The 23,832-nt window shown below is 43.5% G+C and overlaps 1 protein-coding gene across 1 annotated transcript in view; it reads right to left on the reverse strand.

The window, feature by feature from the left end:
• Nucleotides 1-7,577, reverse strand: part of gpam (glycerol-3-phosphate acyltransferase, mitochondrial) — a 38,009-nt gene extending 30,432 nt beyond the window's left edge. The window contains exon 1 of the mRNA XM_061230937.1: nucleotides 7,433-7,577. The gene's annotated coding sequence lies outside the window, so the exon portion shown is untranslated. The remainder of the gene's footprint in view (nucleotides 1-7,432) is intronic.
• Nucleotides 7,578-23,832: the final 16,255 nt, after the last annotated feature.

Below are 23,832 nucleotides of genomic sequence, written 5' to 3' on the forward strand. Positions count from 1 at the left end.
CACACACACACACACACACACACACACACACACACACACACACACACACACACACACACACACACACACACACACACCAACAGTGCCATGCAGGGCCACCAACCAGCTCCTCAGGAGCATTTGGGCAGTAGGTGTCTTGCTCAGGGACACTTCGACATACCCAGGGCGGAATCTAACCGGTAACCCTCCGACTGGCAGAGGTCTGCTCATACCTCCTGAGCTAACGTCGCCCCTTGTAGTGTACAAGAGTGTTAATTGTGGATGAAAGTACCAACATCACGGTGCATAAGATGCTTGTGCTGTACCTTAAGTTTCGGGAGCAAAATAAGTTCAAGTCTCTTTCTGAAAAGGAAGTGAACTTCGGACAACATTGGTTGTCTCCTCCAGAACAGCTAGCGTCACAAGCGTGTGGTCTCTGAGGAAACAGCTAGCTTTGGCTAGCATGCGGTCCTCTCCGAAGCAGCTAGCATCAGCTAGTGTGCGGTCTCATCCAAAGTTGCCAGGTGGCTAGAGTCGGCTAAAGGTGCTTGACACGATGCAAGATGAAGCGAGGACCGGCATACTGAAACCCTCCCTCCCTCAGCCATGCTACAGGAAATTATACCGCAGGATTCTCATTAATGTCAAACTTATTTGCCGAACATTCCTTATTGCAGTCTCAATCAAAAAGTAATTGTCACTATGAAAAAAATCTTTTTTATGTAATCTCATCTCCCAGTCAGTTATTATTATTATTACTATTATTATTATGCAAACTGAATGTCTCTCAGTCAGTTTCCCTACATCCTGCAGCACAGCAGGTAATGCGGGTCTCATGACACGGGGTTAGATCTCTAATTCTGCTCTGGTCAGCTCAGCAACTCTGAATCGGAAGTGACCCGTTTTTTTTCCCCCTCCTCTTTTTTTCCCTTTTTTTAATCCTTCCGGATAATTCCGTGACCTTTCTGGGCGACCGAGCCGTCTTCCATTACAGGTGGCGGCCTGCGGTCCTGCAGCGTTCCCACTGCTCCGGAATGGCGTCTGAGCCCTTTTCGTACAGACCCGCCCCACCCCCCAAAGCACCCGGTGGGAGCAGCTGTTCCGAGCAAAACCTGGGTTCTGTGGAGAGAGCCGGCGGGGGCCGGGGGGGGGGGGGGGGGGGAGGAGGATGAAGGATTAGCCAGTGAGGTGAGAGAGTTGTAATCCACAAATGTTGCCTGCTTAGCATTCCTGCTGCTACGGGAATATTTATAGCGCCTATCCCCTCTCCGCCCATCCGACACCCGTTTCAACAGAGTTCAGGATGTCGCGAATAAAAAATGTGGGGTGGGGGGGTTCAGAAGTGATCAAAAGTCCCCAGTCCCCCGGGCCCCGTCCACCCGTCTAGTGTCAATGTCTGGCACCAACATCTAGCCAGGTCCCCCAACGTTCCCTAAGACTAACACCCCCCTAACTAATCGAATGATGTGAAAACCTAACTGCGAGGTACACAAAAAATCACTTTGTTGCATTTTTCTCCATTTCTCAGTGTCCATTTCCCTGCACATATCCCATATCGGCTTCTCTCGTGTACCCCCACACCAACCCGTTCGAGATGTCGCCTCCACCTTTCGTGTTTCGCTAAACATAAACGCAACACATCGCTTCCTGCCTTGCGTAACAATGGTCAAAAGCTGGGGGCTTTCGCTTTCCAAAGGCAAAGCGGACTGCAGAAGCAGCCGCCATCGCAATGACCTTCGTCTATTAGTAACACGAGTCAACTGGGGGGGAAAAAAATGGAAGTGCTGTGTTCTGACGGTGTAGAATTAATCTCTCGTGCCAACACTTTCCTGCAGCTGAGTTTGTCCTGGAGGGTGAGAGTAACAGCTTGTGATGAATAAGCATAACACCGCACCAGTGAACCTCCACGCCAAGGGTGAGGTTCCAAATTAGGACCGCTTCTAAAACGGGTATCAGAACCGAGGAATTGATCAGCTTGGTTATTTATTTATTTATTTTTTGTTCAATCAGATCATAATCAATCAGAATCAAACAAATCATTCCTGCTAACTTACGGCCCCTGAAGCGTTTCGCGATTCAATTCCACAAAGGCCATTAATTAGCCTCTCTCTTCCATGACTGCTCATTGTATACAGTATAGCTAGCTGCCATTATGGCGGATCAGTGAGGAACATGCCAGAAGCAAGATACGAGCCATGTGAGTAGGGCCTCTCCTCCCACGAAAAGATCTAAGATTATCACCACTGTTCACAACCACCCACCTCTGTCCGAAATCACAATCTGTGACACAATCATACACACACACACACACACACACACACACACACACACACACACACACACACACACAAATAGGCATCTTCTGAGGAGCGGGCATCGTTGAAGTGACAGGGCGTCGGCCACTGCAGGCAGAGCAGGTTCTGGGAGTGGACAGTACAGAACAGATGAATTGGTTAAACTCGATCGTTTGTCGTTTTACTTGACTAGGAGGAGTTACAATTGCGTTAATTAGCCTCTCTCTTCCATGGCCGCTCCTTCTATACAGCCAGCTACCATTATGGCGGATCAGCGGCAGACGTCCTAGAGGCAAGTGCGTAGGGCCCCCGGCTCCGACAATAGGGGCCCTTCGAAGCTTATCGCCAATGCAGCTGAATGGAATGTTCCCAGAGGGAGGGAAAGTGAGCGGTGAGCTGAAAAACGTGCATTTCAACGCAGTGCGTTTCAAAGATGATGCTACGCCTTCTCTGCCTGCCAGAGCCGCCAGCCGGCTCAACGTCATCAGGTAGCGTGTCACCTTCAGGCCCGTAGATTACAATCTACTTGTTTGGTAAATTCTGAAAAGTGCAAAGATTAAAGTACACAAGGCCTATTTCTCGCAACTTAAAACAATGGCCGCATTTACTCCAGGCCATCTCTAATCTGAAGGAGAAGAAAATAATGCCATACTGTCAGTTTAAAACTAGGTCACGTGCTGTGCGTGCAAATCTCTTTTTCAATTATTGTGTAAAGATGGTTGGAGAGATTCTGCAGTGAGGAAAAAACTGAATAACCATTTATAACATGCGAAGGAATATTTGATGAGGAAGCACTTTATTTGCCTTCTATGTACTTTATCCAGAGTTTCTGTACCTTCCTTGTAGTGTGATGACAGAGACTAAACACAGCTTGCCTCTCCCAGGAAAAGGAAGCCAGTGTGGAATTCAAAGGCAAGTACACCTCTGGGAGGAGTGAGATTATCATTAGTTGGTGTGAAGAAAAGATTGGAATACACCCAAGAGGCAGGCAGAACAGGATATGGGAGTGGGACTGGGGTCAAATACATTCATGAACCTCTGTTTTAATAGGCTGGCTAGCTCCAATGAGCTGACCGTGCTCTGTGCCGAGCGCTTAGATTCATTCCAGCTACAAGGTGGGCTGTGCTGAAAGAAATGAGCAGTCCAAATGGCTTTTCCTCCATACGGGTTGTGTGCATTAATTTGGGGACTGTGCATTTAATACTGTCACAATGTGAAAGCATCAAACTTCAACTCTTGCTCATCATCTGTGGTTTTCATTTTCATGTTCAAATGTGAGATTTTAATCAGAGTATAAATGTCAGCATAATCATTATTCAGTATGAGGTTGAATAATTTAAAAGTCATTTGTCATTTAAAAGTGGATGTCTAAAAATTGTTATGTGCAGCTTGGCTTGCTAGTTTCTTTTCCAAAGTCAGCAGCAAACAAGGTAACTAAGCAACTAGAGAGAGAGAGAAGAGAGAGAGAGAGTAAAAGAAGAGACTACTTCAGAATGCAACTAGAGAGATTAAGAATATGGAAAATTGCAAGCACAGAATGATGAGTGATCTTTATTTATCTTATTAAATAGGCTGCTTTCGGAATACAAACTCATTATGGCATGGGCTAATAAATAAACACGAACAGGATGACAAATTCCTGTCAACGTGCGAAAGCCTTAGTCGTATTACAACATTCATGCCATAGAGCTTATTTTATCCAAATATAACTCTGTTAAATGCCTGCAGCAGTTCAGAGAATTTACAAATCCAGTACAGCTCATGGCAATTTTGTTGATGCAAAATAATTGTACAATTTTACAGATTTGCCTGTTGGAGGTAAGAAAATTAGGCATACAGACAGAAAATTCTGAAAAAAGCAGGAACATCCAAACATTGCAGCTGCCATTTCTAAGAATAGCTTAAAATATAAATAACCTACCTGCACAATTTCGTTTGTGATCATTGCAGACCATGTTGACTGAAAAGAATTATTAAGGAGCAACATAGATCCTCTCTGCATGGAGTTTGCATTTTCACCCCGTGTTTGTGTGAGTTGACTCTGGGTACTCTAGTTTCTTCCCACATTGAAAGACATGCATGTCAGGTTAGGTGTGCTCCTGTCATTGCCCTTGACCAAGGCACTGGCCTCAGAACTGGAGTTGGTCTCCGGGCGCTGCACTGCTCCACTGTCTTTGAATTCACTCAAATTCATATCTTAAGGGTAGATTTTGTCTGGACATTATATGAATCTTAACCTTGTTATTTGCCACTTTAAGTTATCCAGCTTTACCATGGCAACAGGCTACTTTAGTATCCTCATTTATGCTGGCTATTGGTTATTAGGCCTTATATATGCCTATTTATTTTTTAACAGCTTGCACATTATAGCTCCATGCTGAACTACATTACATTACATTATTGGCATTTGGCAGACGCTCTTATCCAGAGCGACATACAGTTGATTAGACTAAGCAGGAGACAATCCTCCCCTGGAGCAATGCAGGGTTAAGGGCCTTGCTCAAGGGCCCAACGGCTGTGCGGATTTTATTGTGGCTACACCGGGATTAGAACCACCAACCTTGCATGTCCCAGTCAATTACCTTAACCACTACGCTACAGGCCGCTACAAATAGGTCCTTTGACAACACTTAACCCTCGGAACATAAATTAATTGACATTTTTTCCAGGAAATTAAACAAGGAAACTATGGAGTAACTTCAGAAAGTTTGGTCTGCTGTATTTTAACGTCATCCACTACCAATGACATTTCACAAACACATGTAATTTCATCCACTCCAAATGCGACCCCTGCTGCATAATGCCATCCACCCCCAAACACACCCCTGCAACAAAGTGTCCTTCTGTACCCTATTGCCCTCCTCACCCAGAAACACTCTTGCACCCCAAAGCCCTCCAAAGCTCCCCAGTCTCAAAGAATGTAAAAATTTGGATTGAGGGAGATGTGGGGGGGGGGGGGGGGGGGGGTTAACCACGCTAAGTGTGTCTGGACTAAGCATCATGATGCTTTCTATTGTTCATTTCAGGTCACACATTGTTACTGATTGAATTTGGGTCACAAAGTGCTACCGACTGATCGACATGCAGTATGACTGTAAAAATTATCATATGGTAGTGCCCTGTGCAAAAGAACGGACAACTTCACTGATTTTGCTAGGCTTCTTCAGAAGCATTTAGGCTCGGTTTTTACCCTATGACCTATCACGAGTACCATTCCTATTTTCATCGCACAGCTCTGCAATCCGGCTGAATCTTTTTTTTTTTTAATAGCCTAAATATAGCAATCAATAGATACACCGCACAAAAGTTGCACCCCAAAGGCTTAAGGATAAATTTCTCAAATATAACTCAATTCTGCGAATCTCGCATTTTTTTCAGTATTGCGTATGAACTGTTTTACACATCATTAATTCAGCATAAACAAAGCACTTAAATCACACAGGTGTAAATACACGCTGACGGGGTATTGAACTAGCCAAACTGATGGAATAGCGCAACAAACATTGTACGCAAAATTGCATCACCTGTCATACGCACGAACAGCTTCAATATTGCAAGCGAAAACGTGCCAAGCAAAGAAGCGTGCAAAGAAGCGTGCAAAATACCCGCTGCAGTTGGTATATGCCGATTGCTTTACTTCCGCTACAAATTTCCTGTTCACAAGTTGTCGATTTAAAAATAACTCCGCTATGTACCAGGAACTTATGCACTTATAAGTCGCTTTGGTTTAAAAGTCTGCTAAATGACTGAAATGTAATGTACCACGATGTGTGTTGACTTTGTAGTTGCCTAGGCAGACAGCCCTGCAAAATTCCAAACCACTGTAACTTGCATTAACGTTACTGTTGCCATGCAGTGGTTACAAAATTATACAAACACGTTAGGCTACACGTCCTAATGAATTACACCTTTAAATAACCAACGTACACGTAACATGTCAATATTAACAACAATGCATAATTTCTTATTCTGAACGGTCACATCGGGGCTCTACGCTAACATTTCTCCCAAGGTTATGCATCCCAATTAGAGAATGTGCAAAATTATTTTTCCAGTCAGGATGAAATGCTCCTAAAAACAAGAGCACTGTAGAGCCCATACGACACTGATTTTCCTCGAAAGACTGGCTATCAGACACAATTGTCTGTTCCAACTCCCAATGTTTGCCTCGCAGTAATGCGCTAGCTCACTGGGTTAAGCCGTCTCGCAAGCTGTCCCACAAGCTGTCCACATTTAGCAGACAACAATGCAAAGCCAGACTTGGCAGATGGAGCAGTCGCAACATTGGTAACGATAGATAAGGTGAAGTCACCTAATTTAGCCGTCTGGCTAAATGGATGAACCGTGTCATATCAAGAATACGAGACGTAATCTTTAGCCACACGGGCACTAACTGGGCCAACATTTGTTCCGGATCAGCCAGATATGAGTAATTACACGCACGAGGCCAAGACCTTTTTGTTCATTGACTTGATTAGTAGCAGGCTAGGAACATTTGCTAACGTAAACTTGCAGTTATTATCCGGTTCTTAGCATGCGTTAGCTAGTGGGCTAGTGGGCTAGCTAGCTAACGTAAATCTAGCTGGTGGTAGTTACATTTGTTAAACATGACAGCTAGATAGCCATTACCGGAATAATGTTACACACACAAATCCATAACGTTAAATGAATGGCTAGTGGTTACTGAGTATCAACGTACCTAGCCATGTCGTTTGGTGGAGAATTGCATGTTAGTTTAAAGCGTCAAGGGCAGCGCTTATGTTAAAGTTAATGCCAAAATAGGCAGAATACCTAGCTTGTTCGACAAGCAAGTTTAAGCTAACTAGTTGTCTAACGTTACATGACTTCAGTTGACCGTTTGGCTGGAACTGATGGCCAAACTAACATGTGATTTTGTTAACTTACAACTTTATCTATCAAACTAGTCACCTTGGTCTATTGGCATGTGCACACCGGCTGTCGCTGTATTGTGTGTCCAAGCATGCGAAAAAGGCCGTTGTGTTCTACCCTTCACCAGCTCGCTATAAACGGACGGACTCGTTTTTAGGAACTCAGCTTATTAGCTAGCTGATATTAGCTGGACACATTACATAACCGCGAACAATATACCACTGAAATACTACTATAATACTTTTAAGTAAATGCGTTAAAATATTTACCTTTGCGAAAACCTCTGGTTGCACCATGTCTGATGAATTTACAGACGATGTCACCGGTTTTCGTCCTTGAAGGCAGCTCGCAGCTAACAACAATTCTACAACATCAGCACTGCCGCAGCAGCTAAACACCGCATGCTTTCACTGACGTCCGCGTCGCTGCAATGTACCACCGCCCGAGGGCGCTGTTTCAATCGATGACTGTAGTTCCTGTATGCAATTTCACCCACTGTGCATTGCCTTCATTTCAATAACTTCCTTCGTCCAGTCGAAGCTTTGCGAGTTTTAGGAGGCCAAGTCAGGTCTAAAATATTTGATAGTGATTTACCTCTCATTAAAAAATGCTCAGGCGTGAGAATGTTTACATTAATCAGACTCAGAAGATACGGTTTCTTAACTGCCTACTTGCACTCAGCCTGCCAAGCAACCTGGACTAGTGGTAGGTACTTTCGTGGTCAGTTACCAGAGACTTTTGTCTCCAGTATTTCTTTATTCTAGCGATCAGAACCACATGATGTCCTGAAGGAAACCATGATGCTTGCCAGGCAGTGTACAAAAAAGCTGTCAGATGCGGAGACTGTCACAAAGGAGACTGAAGTAATCAGTATTCAGTACACTTTCATTGCTTAAACTGAAGTAACCCTCTTCATACGCAAATACACGTCACGGATACACACAAAGGACCAGTATCTTTGCAAATAATTATTATACAGCCCACCCATGCACACAAAAAAATGGGGCGTCACATCTGATCATTTTGATCTCAGACAACACGAAGTGTCTTAAGGTACAATATTATTCCTTTCAGCATATTTTAATATACAGAACTCATTGATTTTATTGTTTATTAGTCTCACATAAACACCTGACCAGATTAGCATGTGATAAACACAGCATAATAAAACAATAATATCCATTGAATAATTCAATACAGAGCTTTGGAAGTGAGTATTGTTCTGCATGCTACTGAGGAAACCTGTTAAAAGAGACGCTGATGTGCCTCCTTCCTTCACCCCCCTTGCTAATGGGGTTGGGGGTTGGCTGTGAGCTGAGAAGTCCTTTGCAAAAAGTTTTTTCCAGCAAAAGTTTCTCAGTGCAGCACCAAACAGCAGCTTTCACAACCTCTATTAGTGTAATGTACATTTGGTGTACTTTGTTCAGGGTTAGAGTTAGGCACGTGCACACATAGGGGGTCAACCAATGACCGTATGCCTCCATAATTTATCTTGTTAATTTCTCTCTTGCCAAACTGTAGTGCAGTCACTCTCTGCCCTGCTATTATTCAATACAAGTGGGAGTGTGCCTTCCATAGCCATGGTTAGGCCTGGGCTTTCAGGAATTAAGCCCTGAAAGTATTGAGACTAACCCTTAATATTTTGTCCAGCCTCATTAAAATGTATTTGTTTACCACTCAAAGTCCTCTCTCAGATCATGCTGATCAGTCATATCTTAGGCCTTCATTGCTATAGCTGTCCTCTCTTTACATTACATTTACATGTATTGCTTTATTAGAAGATTTGGTGCATGGCACAGTTTGTTTCAGGCGTGTGAGTCAGTTCAGACTGCCCAGACACCTTCTGGCTCTGTGCAAGTACAGGGAAAACATATCACTGTCACCCTCCGGGGTGATTCCATAGAGCAACGTCTCTTCTATAATTTTGCAAAGTGTTATTCCAGTGTACACAACTGGGCCAAACTCTGACCTTCCCCTGCGGCTAATGTGCTTCATTTATGGACGAGTTTTCTTTTTGGCCTCCTATTTAATGTCAAACCATTTTTATTTTACCTGCTGCATAGTGTGTGGAACTTGAGACAGTTAACGATTACAGTGCCCTCCATAATGTTTGGGACAAAGACCCATCATTTATTTATTTGCCTCTGTACTCCACAATTTGAGATTTGTAGTAAAACAAATCATATGTACAGTACTGTGCAAAAGTTTTAGGCACCTGTATAACATTCTGTACAGATAAGATTCAACATTTACTAAAAAAAAAATAATTCAATGAAAGCTCCTAATGCTATACATTTTACATAACATTTTAGTAATTTGGCAGAATAGTTAAAAACTGAATCAAATCAATATTTTTTGGTGTTAAAACTACATCACTTCTCTGAGATCTGGAATCGAACCGCAGTCCTTGGTGTGCAACCGCAAGTACGCTGCATCTTAGCCCGTTGCGCCACTGCGGCTCCCTATAATGGCTTCTTTGACTTTCATTGACACAATTTTGGTCCTAATGTTGATAAACAGGGCGGCACAGATGGTGCAGTGGGTAGCACTGCCGCCTGACAGCAAGGAGGTCCTGGGTTTGAATCCCCGTCGGCCGGGGCCTCTCTGTGTGGAGTTTGCATGTTCTCCCCGTGTTTGCGTGGGTTTCCTCCAGGTACTCCGGTTTCCTCCCACAGTCCAAAGACATGCAGGTTAGGCTGATTGGAGAGTCTAAATTGCCCATAGGTATGAGTGTGTGAGTGAATCGTGTGTGTGCCTTGCGATGGGCTGGCGACCTGTCCAGGGTGTATTCCTGCTTTTCTCCCAAGGTATGCTGGGATAGGCTCCAGCCCCCTGCAACCCAGTTCAGGATAAGCGGGTTAGGATAATGAATGAATGAATGTTGATAAACAGCAATAATATTTTCCATAGGTGATCGAAAGACAAGACAAACGACTGAGGACTAAGGACTAGGTGCTGAGAGCTCTCTTATACCTGCATTAAGAAGGCAATAAAACACACCAGAGCAATTACAAACACCTGTGAATCTATGTGCCCCAAACATTATTTACTATTTATAAACACCGCTGTAATTTCAACATGGTGAAACTGAAATATATAAAAATACTGTGGCGGCTAGGCTCAGTGTCCAGCTCTCTGACTCCACTTCTCCACTGTTGCAGAAGGTGATGCAGCTGGCGCAAATGCAGGAGGTTCAACATCAAGCTATCCGCAGCCTGCAGGAAAACCAACACCAGGCGATGTAGGCTATGTCAACATCGCAGGCTGCAGATCGAGCTGTCATGACAGTCCTGCTGAAGGACCACGCATCTTTTTCCATTAGAGCCGAGCGCAAAAGGATTGCGAATCGGTCCAGGAGGTAAAAGTGTGCTTCTTTTCTCAGTTGGTGGCTGAGACTGGGAAACCGCAGGTGAGCCGACAGTCGAGACGCCAGTCAGCTGAAAGGCCAGCTGAAAAGGCAGCCGCAAAGCCAGCCTGCTGAAAAGCTGCATGCAAGTTGGGTTATTTCCTCTATATCGTGAATAAAGACTGGCAATGTCCAGAATCTTCCTGTATCCAGCTCTTCTGTTCTCCCAGGGGAGTCACACGGCGTGTGACAAATACCCTTTATGCTTTTGGCTTGACGTCCATTAACAACACTTCAGTATCACTTCAGAGAAGTTGTTTCCTTATGTATTTTCAGCTATCTCTTTAAATTACCTGCAATGGAATTCCAAGTATATGGTATTTTATGGATTTCAATTTATGGTAATCACAAGTTCTGTGAACACGCTTTTTATGTACGATTAATTCGTATTTATCAACATACACACATGTAGGCTATATGAAAAAAAAGCTCTGTATACGCATGTTTGGTAAATCCTGCAGAATGACACAAAAATGTACACTATTGATAAATGGTGGCAAATAAAGTCATAAAAATCATGTTTTAGATTAGATTAGAAGCAGGTACATTTGGAACAGTTTTGCTATAGTTAAACTTAAACTCAAACTCTCAATAATGAACAGTAATTGAATTTTCTGTCATGAGCTGTGACAGGAAAGCGAGCCTTATTAATGTATTTGGTAGGACAAAGTAAATATAAACACCATGATCTTTTCATGATTTTTTGTATGATTAGAAAATTGTAAAGAATTATTATTTTACATTACATTACAGGCATTTGGCAGACACTCTTATCCAGCGTGACATGCAACAAAGTGCATACCAATAACCAGGGATAAGCTTACTGAAAGGCCCTAGAGGGAAGTACAGTTCCAAGTGCAAGGAATGACCACAAAGATAAGAGACAAACATGAAAATAGCAATAAAACCGTCTTAGCGAACACAATGCAATATAACAAGTTTACACAAGTGTGAGAACTACATTGAACATCTTACATAGTCAATTAGAAATTACAGGGAAGTAGGGAGCGGTGGGGAGAGGTGAGGTGCAGACTTTCGAATTTTGATTGTTTTTTGTTTCATATCAGATGACCATGAAAACTGCATGTCCAAAGCCAGACATGTGCAGTTTAATACTAATTTAAAATATTGTTTACTCAGATAAAGAATAGTGAACAGAAAAAATGCATAAAATAAAATTATATGAGAATTCGTCTGAAGATTTGATATCTGTTGTGTTACTCAGCAGGCAGTGTCACTTTAAAAAGAAATCACTCTGATACCTTTTGTTTAGAAATCACCACGATTTTTTATGTCACACTTTCCTTTTTTACCTTACATTACATTAATGGCATTTGGCAGACACGCTTATCCAGAGCGACGTACAACAAAGTGCATACCCATAACCAGGGATAAGTGCGCTGAAAGACCCTAGAGGGAAGTACAATTTCAACTGCTACCAGTACAACAAAGATAAAGACCAGGGCCAATTTATACATTTTTTTTCCCCCTAGGGAAATGGATTGATCCAGATGGGGAGAGGTAATGGCAGGGATGAATATCATTTCAGTCTTGCCTGGGTTGAGCTTTAGATGGTGGTTGTCCATCCAGCTCTGGATGTCACTCAGGCAAGCAGAGATACGGGCTGAAACCTGTGTATCAGATGGTGGGAATGAGATGAAGAGTTGGGTATCGTCCGCATAGCAGTGGTAGGAGTTACAATTTATTTTAATTTTTTTACTAATATTTATAAAGAACAAAAGTTTTTACTGTTAAATTATAAGTGATAGTGAATCGTTTACATTTCCTCATGCTCTTTGGCAAGTTAATAAAAATGGCCTTTTTCTACAATTTGCCTTATTTGTGTGCAGTTATCTATGGTGTTTTTTGTCTGTGGCGTGGTATCACTGATCACCATAGACAGAAAAGGTACAGTACAATTTTAAATATCATAACTATGAAATAATGATCCAGTAGTATTTCAGACACACCATGGAACTTTTTCTTTCCAAAAGATTACTAATGATTGTTAAAACCAATTAAATATTAAAAATCAAAAATTGATTAAGCTCTGAAATTGGTGGAAAAATATTAGTATGATGATCCTATGTGCAGTACTATTCATATTTAACAAAAACATTTCTTTTTAGCATTTTCTCAGTTCGTTTGCAACACTTGTTTCAGCAAAAGAGTCACCTGTTGCTGAAAAAAGATATCTAACTGTAGAGACATGGTGGGTAAGTTATCCACCACATCTGTACTGTAGCTGTTAGATAAAGTTTAAGACACTTTAATTGTTGCACCAGAGTAATGTAAGAGTTGTTGTAACAAGAGGTTTGTACACATATACAATAAGGACTGTCTTTCTTTCTTTCTTTTTTCATTTGACTTGAAATATATATTTTTCTCTCCATTGAGTCCTGTATAATTGCCAGTCCTCACATTTTTTTACCTGCCGGTTCTGTGTCTCGCTGTGAGCTCACAGGAGTACGATCAGTCACATGCATTCTGATTCATGGATATTCATCGTTCATTTTATTGCTTTGTTTTCTTTTGCATCTTTACTTAGTCTAACTTGTATTTATTCACCTCTGTTGCAGCAAAGCTGCATGCAGGGGTAGTTTGGCTTTGTTGTGTGGAACCTTCACTTGCCAATGCTAGCAGGCTTCAGTCTTCTGCTATTGAGCCTGTTCTTCTAGACACAAGCACATCCATTCACAAAGATGTCATCGATTTTATTGGTTTATAGCAGGTAAATATAATTACAGATGGTTTTGGTGGTAATGACACCCTTTTCCTGTTTGATCACCTGCCCCAATAAAAACAATTGCATGGACCTGGTTAGAGTACATTGAAGTGCTGCCAGATCCCTTACAAAGGCAAAAGCTTGTAAAAACAATTATATTTCTTATGATTTGAATTTGTTCTTGTTTTTATTTTTTGCAGACACTTACATCACAGCGTCCGATGTTCATATGCTGCATAATCACATTATCTATTTGTTAGATACAGTTGCTCTTAACCAGCCTCAGCTTACATATTCTCATGGCAATTCTTAGATTCAGCCTCGTATCAATTGAAGTAACTCATGTTTACAGTACCCTTCTGAAGTCTTGTCACTGTTGGAATTCTGAGTGTTATCTCACTGAATCATCATTTCCAGTATTTATTTTTTTGTGTGAAAATAATCAACAAACATAGTAGCGGGTGAAATATAATTATAGCCACATACAAATGCAAGTACTGCATAACATAAATCATGCACACTGTTGGACCCATTCATTCTATCCCCCAGATTCCAGATACTCTTTTTTTCGACTTTCAGGTGAAAAATATTTACCACTATTGCCCTCTGCTGACAGAAGCAGCTATTGCATTTGCGAAGGTTTGCTGGTCATGGCTTTCAAGATTCCTTTTTAAGCAGGAGACAAATATGTTTTTAAATAAATAATAATGAAATTGGTTAAATTTTTTACTCACAAAATATTGTGCATTTGACAGAGCCTTCGATATTACATTGAGGAACACTCCCTTAGTAAACTTCTGGAAGTGGTGTTGGTCGGTCAGTTAAATTCTTTATTGACAATATAAAAAATATATGAAATATATAAAGAAATAATATATGCACAGCCTCAACCAGGAGGCATTATATCTTTGTACAGTATTTGTATGGACAAAACACAATTTCCACTGTGGTCCTTTGCGTGTAGGTGTGTGTTTGACTGTTAGTGTTTGAGTGAGTATATTAGAACAATCAGTATGAATTAATATGTGTGTGTGCACACACCCGTGTGTTGGGGGAGGGGGGGCAGCAACAATGAATACATGAGTCAATACTACAATATACAACAGCAAACCATAGCAAAACGGCATAACCTATGCATGAATTGGTGAATCTTGTTCTGTGTAAGCCACAGTTCCTGGGTGTCTGACCTTGCTTCTCGTGCCAGATGCTCAACTACTGATGGCATGTTGCAGGCCCACTGCCACAACTTGAATGCACCGCATTCCAGTAGCTCTCTCAATCGGTCGACCAGCTGTCTAGTGCTCTCTGAGTTCGGCAGGCTCTGTAGAAAGTTGTCCACATAAAAACTGTTCCACAGAGGACCAGACATTGTCATTGGGCACGCTGTGGGCTGTGATGTGCTGCTGGGGGGCGAATGTAGCGCAACATGGACTGCACGTGGTGGCGAAAGGGAGCACCTGCCACTCAAAGATATCAGGTGGGTCTTCTCTCCTCATATTGCGCCACACAAACCTGAGAAGCCACATGTCTTCAGGTAAAAGATGGACCTGGTGGAATATACTCTTGATGTCACCGGAGATGGCGGCAATGTGCTCCTAGAATCTCAACAGGTCGCCAAGGAGACAGGAGTGGGGCTTCCAGAGTGGGCCTGGGCATCAGATACTGGTTGAGGTTTTTTCCAATCATGTTCCACCATGTAGTTTGGGATAAACCAGGACTCTCCCTCCTTAGTCAGGACGTCAGTGCTGATACTCTTCACTGAGCCTGCTTGAACTAGCTTTTCGATCTCCTTGCAGTAGGCCGTGGGGTGCTCTGGGCCTCTGCTGCTCGGAGGTTCAGCATTACCACTTCCTTTGAGGCTTGAAAGAGTGGCATGTCACTCTTATGGAGCAGAGGGGTCACATAGCGCTGGACTCCATCTAATTTGATGTGGGTGGTTTGGACGTTGAGGAGGTCCAATGCCTGTTGGTCCTGGTGCGACCGTGTGACTGCTCTGTCATTCTTGAATAGCAAAGTGTCCACCTGCCAGAGTTTCTCCAGGTGGCTCATGAGCTCAGTGGTCCGGGGTTCTCCTGAGGTCAACAAGCATTGTTGTGGCTGGAGGCTGCTCTTGCTGGGCCCTGCAGAACCCAACGCACTCTCGTGTAGATGGCTGCAGGCCTGTCCGGGGGTCCTAGCCTCACTGGCTTAATGGGTGTGATTAAGTGAGCTTGGTCCGCCCCGATCAGGACTAAGGGCCTGACATCCCTGAACTGCTGTAGTGGCGGCCTGGCTAGATGTCTGTATTTCCTCCTGAAGCTTGACATGGGATACGATTGGTCAGCTTGAAGTGAAGGCCCCTTTGATGTGGTAACTACACTTTGGCTGTGATGCTGGAGACACAAAGAATGACATTAACACTCCTTTCAGTGTCTGCACATCCTGCCTGTTGGTTCTCAAGATCTTCTGGTGTTCTGTCTAGGTGGAGTGCCTGCACAGCTGTGGAAAGAAGCATTGTGCGCTCAGATCCGTCATCGAGGAAGGCGTAGGAGTCCGTGGCGCAGTATGACTGATCACCTTCAGTAGGACCCTTTTGCAGTCAACTGGTTTGTCAAGGGAGAGCACCTCAGCGGTGGTGTTTACCAAGCAGCTCTTGTCTTTGGTTGTCTCTCCATGGGGCGTGGCATTCACCTTGTGCAGGACTTTAAGATGCTTTCCTTTGCACAGGCTCCATGGCTTCTTGAGGTCGCACTGTGCAGCTTGGTGTGATCCGCTGCAGCACCAACACTTCTTGTTGGTTTGAATCCATTCTGTGATCTGCTCCTTTGTAAGTTTCTGGAAATCAGCACACTGGCTTAGGAAATGTTTAGAGTTCTTGCAGAATGAGCAGTAAGCCAGGCTTTCCCTCTGGTCCTGATTGGAGCCACTACTTTGCATCCAGATTCGCCATTGGCACCATGTAGAACTGTGGTGGACTTCTTTCTGCTTGTTTTCTGTGGTGGTTGTTGTTTCTGCTCTTTAGCTTCACTAGGTAGCTGCGTGTCAAAATCATGACTTGTACCTCAAGCACTCGAGCAGGCTGTGTCTCCCTTTGAGTGACTGCACTTGTAACGCAAGCTTCTTGAATGCTGCGATGTCACCTCACCGAATGTCGAGTATCTCCAGATTGAACACTGGCTATCCTCCTCGGTGGTAATTGATGAGGCTATCCAAATTTCTTGTTCGGTGCTGCCATGGTGTCGAAGTATGGTGTAGGTGAGTTGAGGTATGTGTCGGCCACAAGGCAAGCCTCTTCAGACTTGAGGTGATCGACTAGGGCCTGGTACTTGAATAGCTGTGTGGCATTGATTGGCAGGAGGTTTCCGAGTGCAATCTTTAGTCATGCAAACTGACTCAGATCCCTGTTAGTGAAGTTGGGGATGGTTGGTCTTGGCCGCTTGTAGTATCTCTCAATGGTGTCGTCTGGTGAGAAGTACACAAGCTGACGTACTGATCTCACTGGATACTGGCAGTGCATAGGCGGAGATTCTGGGCGGTGTCTTGGCTGGTGCCTTGGCGGGGATGCACTTTACAGATGAGGTGGTAGTGTCACATGCCTGGTCTGTCTTCTCAGCCTGTCGGGATTGCTTGGATTGTGGAGGAGATGTATGTGGAGGAGATGTATGTGAAGTACCAGGTGTCTCCCACAACAGCATCTCGCTTGTATCAGGGATGGTGGACATCACGTCCTGCATCTGGTGGTGTTCACCCATCATTTGTTCATTGAAGCTCGTTATTGTGTCCTTTGTGGTCTTCAGCAGTGCCTCCTTGTCTCTGGGGCTCAGGCCAGTCTTCCTCTCCCTCTTCATATTCAAGGAGTGGTGGCTGTGGAGGTGGGGGGCACTGGTCTGCACTGAAGTCATTGTGGGTTCTGACTCCCAGTGTAGCCACAATAAGATCCGCACAGTCGTTGGGCCCTTGAGCAAAGCCCTTAACCCTGCATTGCTCCAGGGGAGGGTTGTCTCCTGCTTAGTCTAATCAATGGTACGTCGCTCTGGATAAGAGCTTCTGCCAAATTCCAATAATGTAATGTACTGTAATGTAATGACTCCCTAATGGGTCTCTTATGTCCCAGCTGGCTGTGTGGGACCATGGAGATTGATATGTGGGTTTGAGTCTCGGCTGCTCCCTCCTTGCTGTGCCAGTATCCCTTGTCAGCTTGCCCATGCTCTGTTGAGGTTTTGTGTACTGTGGTCCACCAGGTATTGTGGCTGACGTGTCTTACATTTTGGATACATTGCTTGATCCCTTGCCTCATCTGTCATCTCCAGGTCAGAATTGAGGGAAGGATGAATGCAGTGAAATACAGGGAGGTCCTTGAGTTCACGCAACCTCAGAATGTGGTGATGCTTCACCCTTCAGCACGATAATGCATACAGCCAAGTATGAGTGGCCCAGCCAAAACACAGACTTAGCACATCTGTGAAGAGACCTGATGATGGAGGTTCATGTTTCCCAGCCAATCTGATGGTGCTTGAGCAGATCTGCCAGGAAGAAATGGATAAACTTCTAAATCCCATGGATATGGATATACGCCCAAATCCAGTTGTGCAAAGCTTGTAGAGACTTACCCAATGTGTATTACTGTACTTCTTTCTTATTTGAGACATACTGAAAACATGAATACATGCATTCACACAAAATAGACAAGTTCTCCGGTCAAGTGGAATAAGGTGCTATACCCCAAACACCTTCCACTAGGCTGAACTTCATGATGTAGACTCCAATTATGTTTGCTTTTACTACAAGGCAGCACTGCACAACTCCGTTCCTACAGGGTCGGTCTGGTTTTTGTTCCAACCAGTTACCTCAGTAACTGGTTAGTTTTCTGACAGCTCAATAAACTATGCTGGTTCATGGCTGTACGTGAGCACAGTAAAATCTTTTGGACACATTCACAGCCTATTCTGTAGCTCATGCTCATACAAATGTCTGATCAAGATACAATTGAGATAATTAAATAATTAAGAGCAGAACTTTGCATACAATCCTGAAATGGATCAGCCCTTATTGTGCACCCCTGCTATAAGGACTCTGTGTTTGTTTAATTGAGTAAGGACCTCTCCTTGAACAGAGTGAATTAGCAACTAATATGTGACTGGTTATTTTATTTTCAAGAAATTATTCTCATCCGGAACTGTTACTCATAATAGGTGTGGATTTTTGTGTGGTTAAACCAGGGGTGCACAGCAAGAGCTGATCCACTTCAGGATTTTGTGCCAACTTCTGCTCTTCATTAAATAATGGGAAGCTAAATAATGTCATGATCAGACATTTTTATATGCACCAGCTACAGCTGCTGCCTGCAGGTGTATCCTAAAGATTTTACTCTGCTCAAGAGTAGGAGTGAACCAGCATCAGTTCTAGAATCACATTTTTTATCAATCATCATGTTCACCGGGAGCGCCTCCCACAGAGATCATCACCTCCAACGCGATACGATTGAACGGGGGAGCCAAAAGGACCGCACTCGGATAAAGCACAGGGGGAAAACAGGCTCTTAGGACACGCACCCCCTCCACGGACAATGCCCACCTCTCACTCATTGTGGCACGCCAGTGGTGGGGGGTGAAACCGAATCTCTGTGAATTTTGTGAGATTAAGAATCTCGGCCAGTCCCACAGGTTGAGGCAGGGACAGGGTTGGGGACCAGGTGTAGTGGCTTGGATTCTGCCATCCCGGTTTATCGGGGTGTCGATCTCGGTTTGTGGAATTTGTGCCTGCTGCTCCTGCCCCTGTCACTCCCACATACAGGAGAAGGCCCTCCTTCATCACATAGGTTCTCTAATTCAGTGCCTTCATCTCATCCTCCCTGTTCATCTCAGTTTCTGTGTGGAGATATCCATCTTGAGTGTCCCTACTCTCTGAACTTCTGCTGAAAGACAACTCTGAATGAATCAGCCGTGAGAGTGTTTTTGTCTTTTAATTGTGTCAAAATGGAAAATGATCCAGAAGTTCATTATCCATTTTGAAGTGTGTGTGTGTGTGTGTGTGTGTGTGTGTATGTTTGTGTGTGTGTATATGTGTGTTTTGGCGAGAGAGAGTGTGTGTGTGAGTGTGTGTGTTTGAAAGAGAGACGGAGATCTATCTGTACTGTATGTCTGAACCTAGTCAACCTCCTCTGAATGAACAAGACATGACAAAAGCATTGTCTGTGTTAAAATAGAAAATTATCCAGTGTGTGCATATGCATGTACGTGTGTGCATCCTCCAGCTGTATGAGAAGTAACATCTATTCTCCTCAGAGCCCCTCAGCACATACACAGTCAGTGACCTGCACCAGCAGCTGAATACAACTTCACAGAGCCAGGGTAATCACTTCAGGTCATCCCTGACCTACCAATGAAGGAAATCATTTTGCATATAACAACTGATTCAAAAACAGATCATGAATTAACAACGCCATCTTACTGCAAGTTGCTGTCCAGTACAAGTCAATAGAAACAATTAGAGAAGGGCAAGGACAATTTTGACAGCAAAAACAGAATAAGGACATGAAAATGCTTTCTCACTCTCACAGTCTTAAATTTTTGGACTGCAAATATTTCTGCCACTGTGTTTCACATTTAGCAAACCCTTGTGTCCATCGTGACCCAAAGACACCCCATGAAAATAACAAGGACCAGAACAACATGGACCAGAACGATGCATTAAACTGGGGATGATTCGGTGACAGGCTGAGAGGTTGGGAATTTATTCAGGACTTCAGGAACCCCCAGCTCTTTGTGGTAAGTTTTATGGATCTTTAATGACCTCGTTGAGGACCATGACATGGTTTATTCAAACAACAGGTGTTTATTACAATTTAACAGTGGCTACACAAGCAAAATGGGAATTTAATCGTGAGAATACATAAACACAAGCAATTCCAGTCGATACTCTTATTCCACCCAATAATGCAATAACACAGAGGAAACCATGTCAATAAGCTTAGCTCATTAATGTCCTTACCGAATTAGAAATATTGCCAAAATTCAACTTTAATTACCATTTAAGGCAAGATAAATAACATTCATTCATTCATGATCCTAACCCGCTTATCCTGAACAGGGTCGCAGGGGGGCTGGAACCTATCCCAGCATACATTGGGCGAAAGGCAGGAATACACCCTGGACAGGTCTCCAGTCCATCACAGGGCACACACACCATTCACTCACACACTCATACCCACAGGCAATTTAGACTCTCCAATCAGCCTAACCTGCATGTCTTTGGACTGTGGGAGGAAACCAGAGTACCCAGAGGAAACCCCCACGAACACAGGGAGAAGATGCAAACTCCCCGGCTGACCAGGATTCAAACCCAGGACCTCCTTGCTGTGAGGCGGCAGTGCTACCCACTGCACCATCCGTGCTGCCTCAAATTACAGAACAGCTTTCAAAAATGTACTTGATATATGTATTTGCATGCCTTTAAGTTTCTCTTACAAGATGTCATCTTTATACACCAAACAGAATGACCTGAGGCCATTATTAGTAATTTTCCTTAACATGCTATTTTTAGTCTTTAGTCAAAAATAGGCAACTATAAACTCAGTAATTACTTTATTTTTTATTTATTGGACATATTTTTTAGACTTTTTAGATCTTCTGCTGCTGTAGCCCGTCCACTTCAAGGTTTGACATTACATTACATTACATTATTGGCATTTGGCAGACGCTCTTATCCAGAGCGACGTACAGTTGATTAGACTAAGCAGGAGACAATCCTCCCCTGGAGCAATGCAGGGTTAAGGGCCTTGCTCAAGGGCCCAACGGCTGTGCGGATCTTATTGTGGCTACACCGGGATTAGAACCACCGACCTTGCGTGTCCCAGTCATTTACCTTAACCACTACGCTACAGGCTGACATGTGTTCTGAGGTGCTTCTGCACACCACTGTTGAAACGTGTGGTCAATTGGGTTACTGTGACCTTCCTGTCAACTTAAACCAGTATGGCCACTCATCCCTGACCTGTCTTATTAACAAGCCATTTTTGTCCATAAAACTGCCGCTCACTGGATTTTCAGGGGTTTTTTTATCCAGACTCTTTAGACTCTAAAGACTGTTTTGAGTGGAAATCTCATGGAGTGGAAAAAACATCAGCAGTTTCTGAGATACTGAAATCAACCCATCTGGCACCAACAATCATCCCACGGTCAACGTCACTTCGATCACATTTCTTCTCCATTCTGATATTTGGTCTGTACATCAACTGAATCTCTTGACCATGTCTGTGTGCTTTTATGCATTGAGTTGCTGCCACATGATCGCTGATTAGATATTTGCATGAACATGCTGGTGTACAGGTCTACCTAATAAAGGGGTCACTGAGTGTCGGTTAGTGGTGGCTGATGAGGGCCAACCAGGATTCTCCATGTATTTTGGGGAAGGCTGCTCTGGACTGCCATCTTTTCCCTTCCAACCCATAAAGCAGACCAGCCAGTTTTCTTTTTAACAGGCCATCTTGTGGGGCATAATCTCTTCCTATCATGGCTGTCAGGTGCACTGAGGACAGCAGAGGTAACATAAAACCTGATTCCGAATCCCTTTTCTCACGGCCCTCCTCAATGGTTAAAACAGTCTCTTTGTCCTCACCTTCTTCTGTGATGAGATGAATACCTGGTCTGGTGACTGCATTAAATTGGCCGTGCCTTTTGAAAGGTGGACAAAGGCGAACTTAATGGCATGGACTGAGCTTATTTAACCAGCCCATTGGTTATAAAGTCCAGGGTGGGCGGGAATGCCCTACTGTCGTGGTCTAAACCCGGTGACACTGTTCTGTGGACCCTTTACACTTGTGACTCACCTGGAGGGGGGAGGGTTATATATCCGGTGGTTTGAAAGGGATGCTCTCTTTTCAAGGGTCGGACGCTTTTATCATCTCTGACTCTCTGACTCACTGAACTTCATTACGCCCTCATGACCCACTCCCCCCCACCCGCCCACTCACGCCAATTAGTTTTCATGCTTTCAGAAATAATGGGAATTAAAATTTTGTGAGTGACATGAACTTAACACCCAAACGGAAACGTGAGCAAAAAAATGGGAAGAGAGAAAAAAAAACTGTAAAAAAGGCCTAAGTGGTGCCATCTTCCCTCGAGAGCATTGCAATTTGAATGTCAATGTCTGACAAGCACAGAAACCTTTTGTGCAATGACCTACAATGCCACTCTCTAAGAGTAACCACAGAGGGGCTATATTTACCCAGTAGGGTATAAAAGCCCACCTGTGCTGTGCAGAGATTTCACTGCTAAGGTGGGCCAGCTATGGACAAGGGTGCTGTCATTGGGTCACCTGAGATATGAGCCTTTGCCACTAAACGAACCCAATTCGCCAAAGATTCTCTTCATGTGAAACAGCTGGTAAAGTATAACACTCTTTTATTCTGACCACTCTTAAGCCCTGACGCCTCTTCAGGTTGTCCTCCTTAACAATGAGGCACAACATTAGACATTTACAATTTTCAACTTTGTGTGGTTGTAAGAAATTTCACCATAAAAAGGATTTCTGACATACGAAACTATAATAACGCGGTAATACTGTAGTTTTGAATGTTTGTTACAGGTTGTATGGTAGATCTCCAGAAACAAAGTTGGACAGCCGTCATCCAACTTTGTTTCTGGAGATCTACCATCCTGTAGGTGTTCATTTGGCACGCATGATTCGACTAATGAGCAGGTCTTGAAGACCTCTAGTTGGTGAATGAGGTGTGCTTTGTTAGGGTTGGAGTGAAAACCTCAAGACACAGGGTTGGGCAGCCCTGTTATGCACATATGGCTGGTTTCACGGACACAGATTAAGCTTATTCCTGGACTAAATTAAGTTCTGTATGAGAATCCAAAAAATCTAAATTGAATTTAGTCTTGAACTAGGTTTAATATGTGTCTGCAAAACTAGCCCAAAACGTATTTGCATATATGTCCTGCCTCATGCTGACTCTCACCAGTCTTATATTTTTGTCATTAAGTACACTCAGTAATCACTTTATTAGGTATTTATTAGACTTGGTCTTTATTGGTCTTCTGCTGATGTAGCCCGTCCACTTCAAGGTTCGATGTGTTGTGTGTTCTGCACATCACTGTTCTAATGTGTGGTTAATTGGGTGACTGTGACCTTCCTGTCTCCTGTTTGTCTTAACAAGGCATTTTCATCCATAGAATGGCCGCTCACTGGATTTTCACTGGTTTTTGCTCCATTCTCTTGAAACTTGTTGTTGTGTGTGAAAATCTCAGGAGATCAGCAGTTTCTGAGATACTCAAATTACCCCGACTGGCACCAACAATCATTCTACAGTCAAAGTCACTTAGATCACATTTCTTCCCCATTCTGATGTTTGATCTGTGCAGCAACTGAATCTCTTGACCATGTCTGTGTGCTTTTATGCATTGAGTTGCTGCCACATGATTGCTGATGAAATATTTGCATGAACAAGCTGGTGTACATGTCTACCTAATAAAGTATTCAGTGAGTGTATATTATCAGTGTGTAAATATGAGCCAATATCACCACAGCTAATATCACTCTGTCTGTTCTTATGA

The sequence above is a fragment of the Conger conger genome, chromosome 2 (genome assembly GCF_963514075.1).
Source record: "Conger conger chromosome 2, fConCon1.1, whole genome shotgun sequence".
NCBI classification, from domain to species: Eukaryota; Metazoa; Chordata; class Actinopteri; order Anguilliformes; family Congridae; genus Conger; species Conger conger.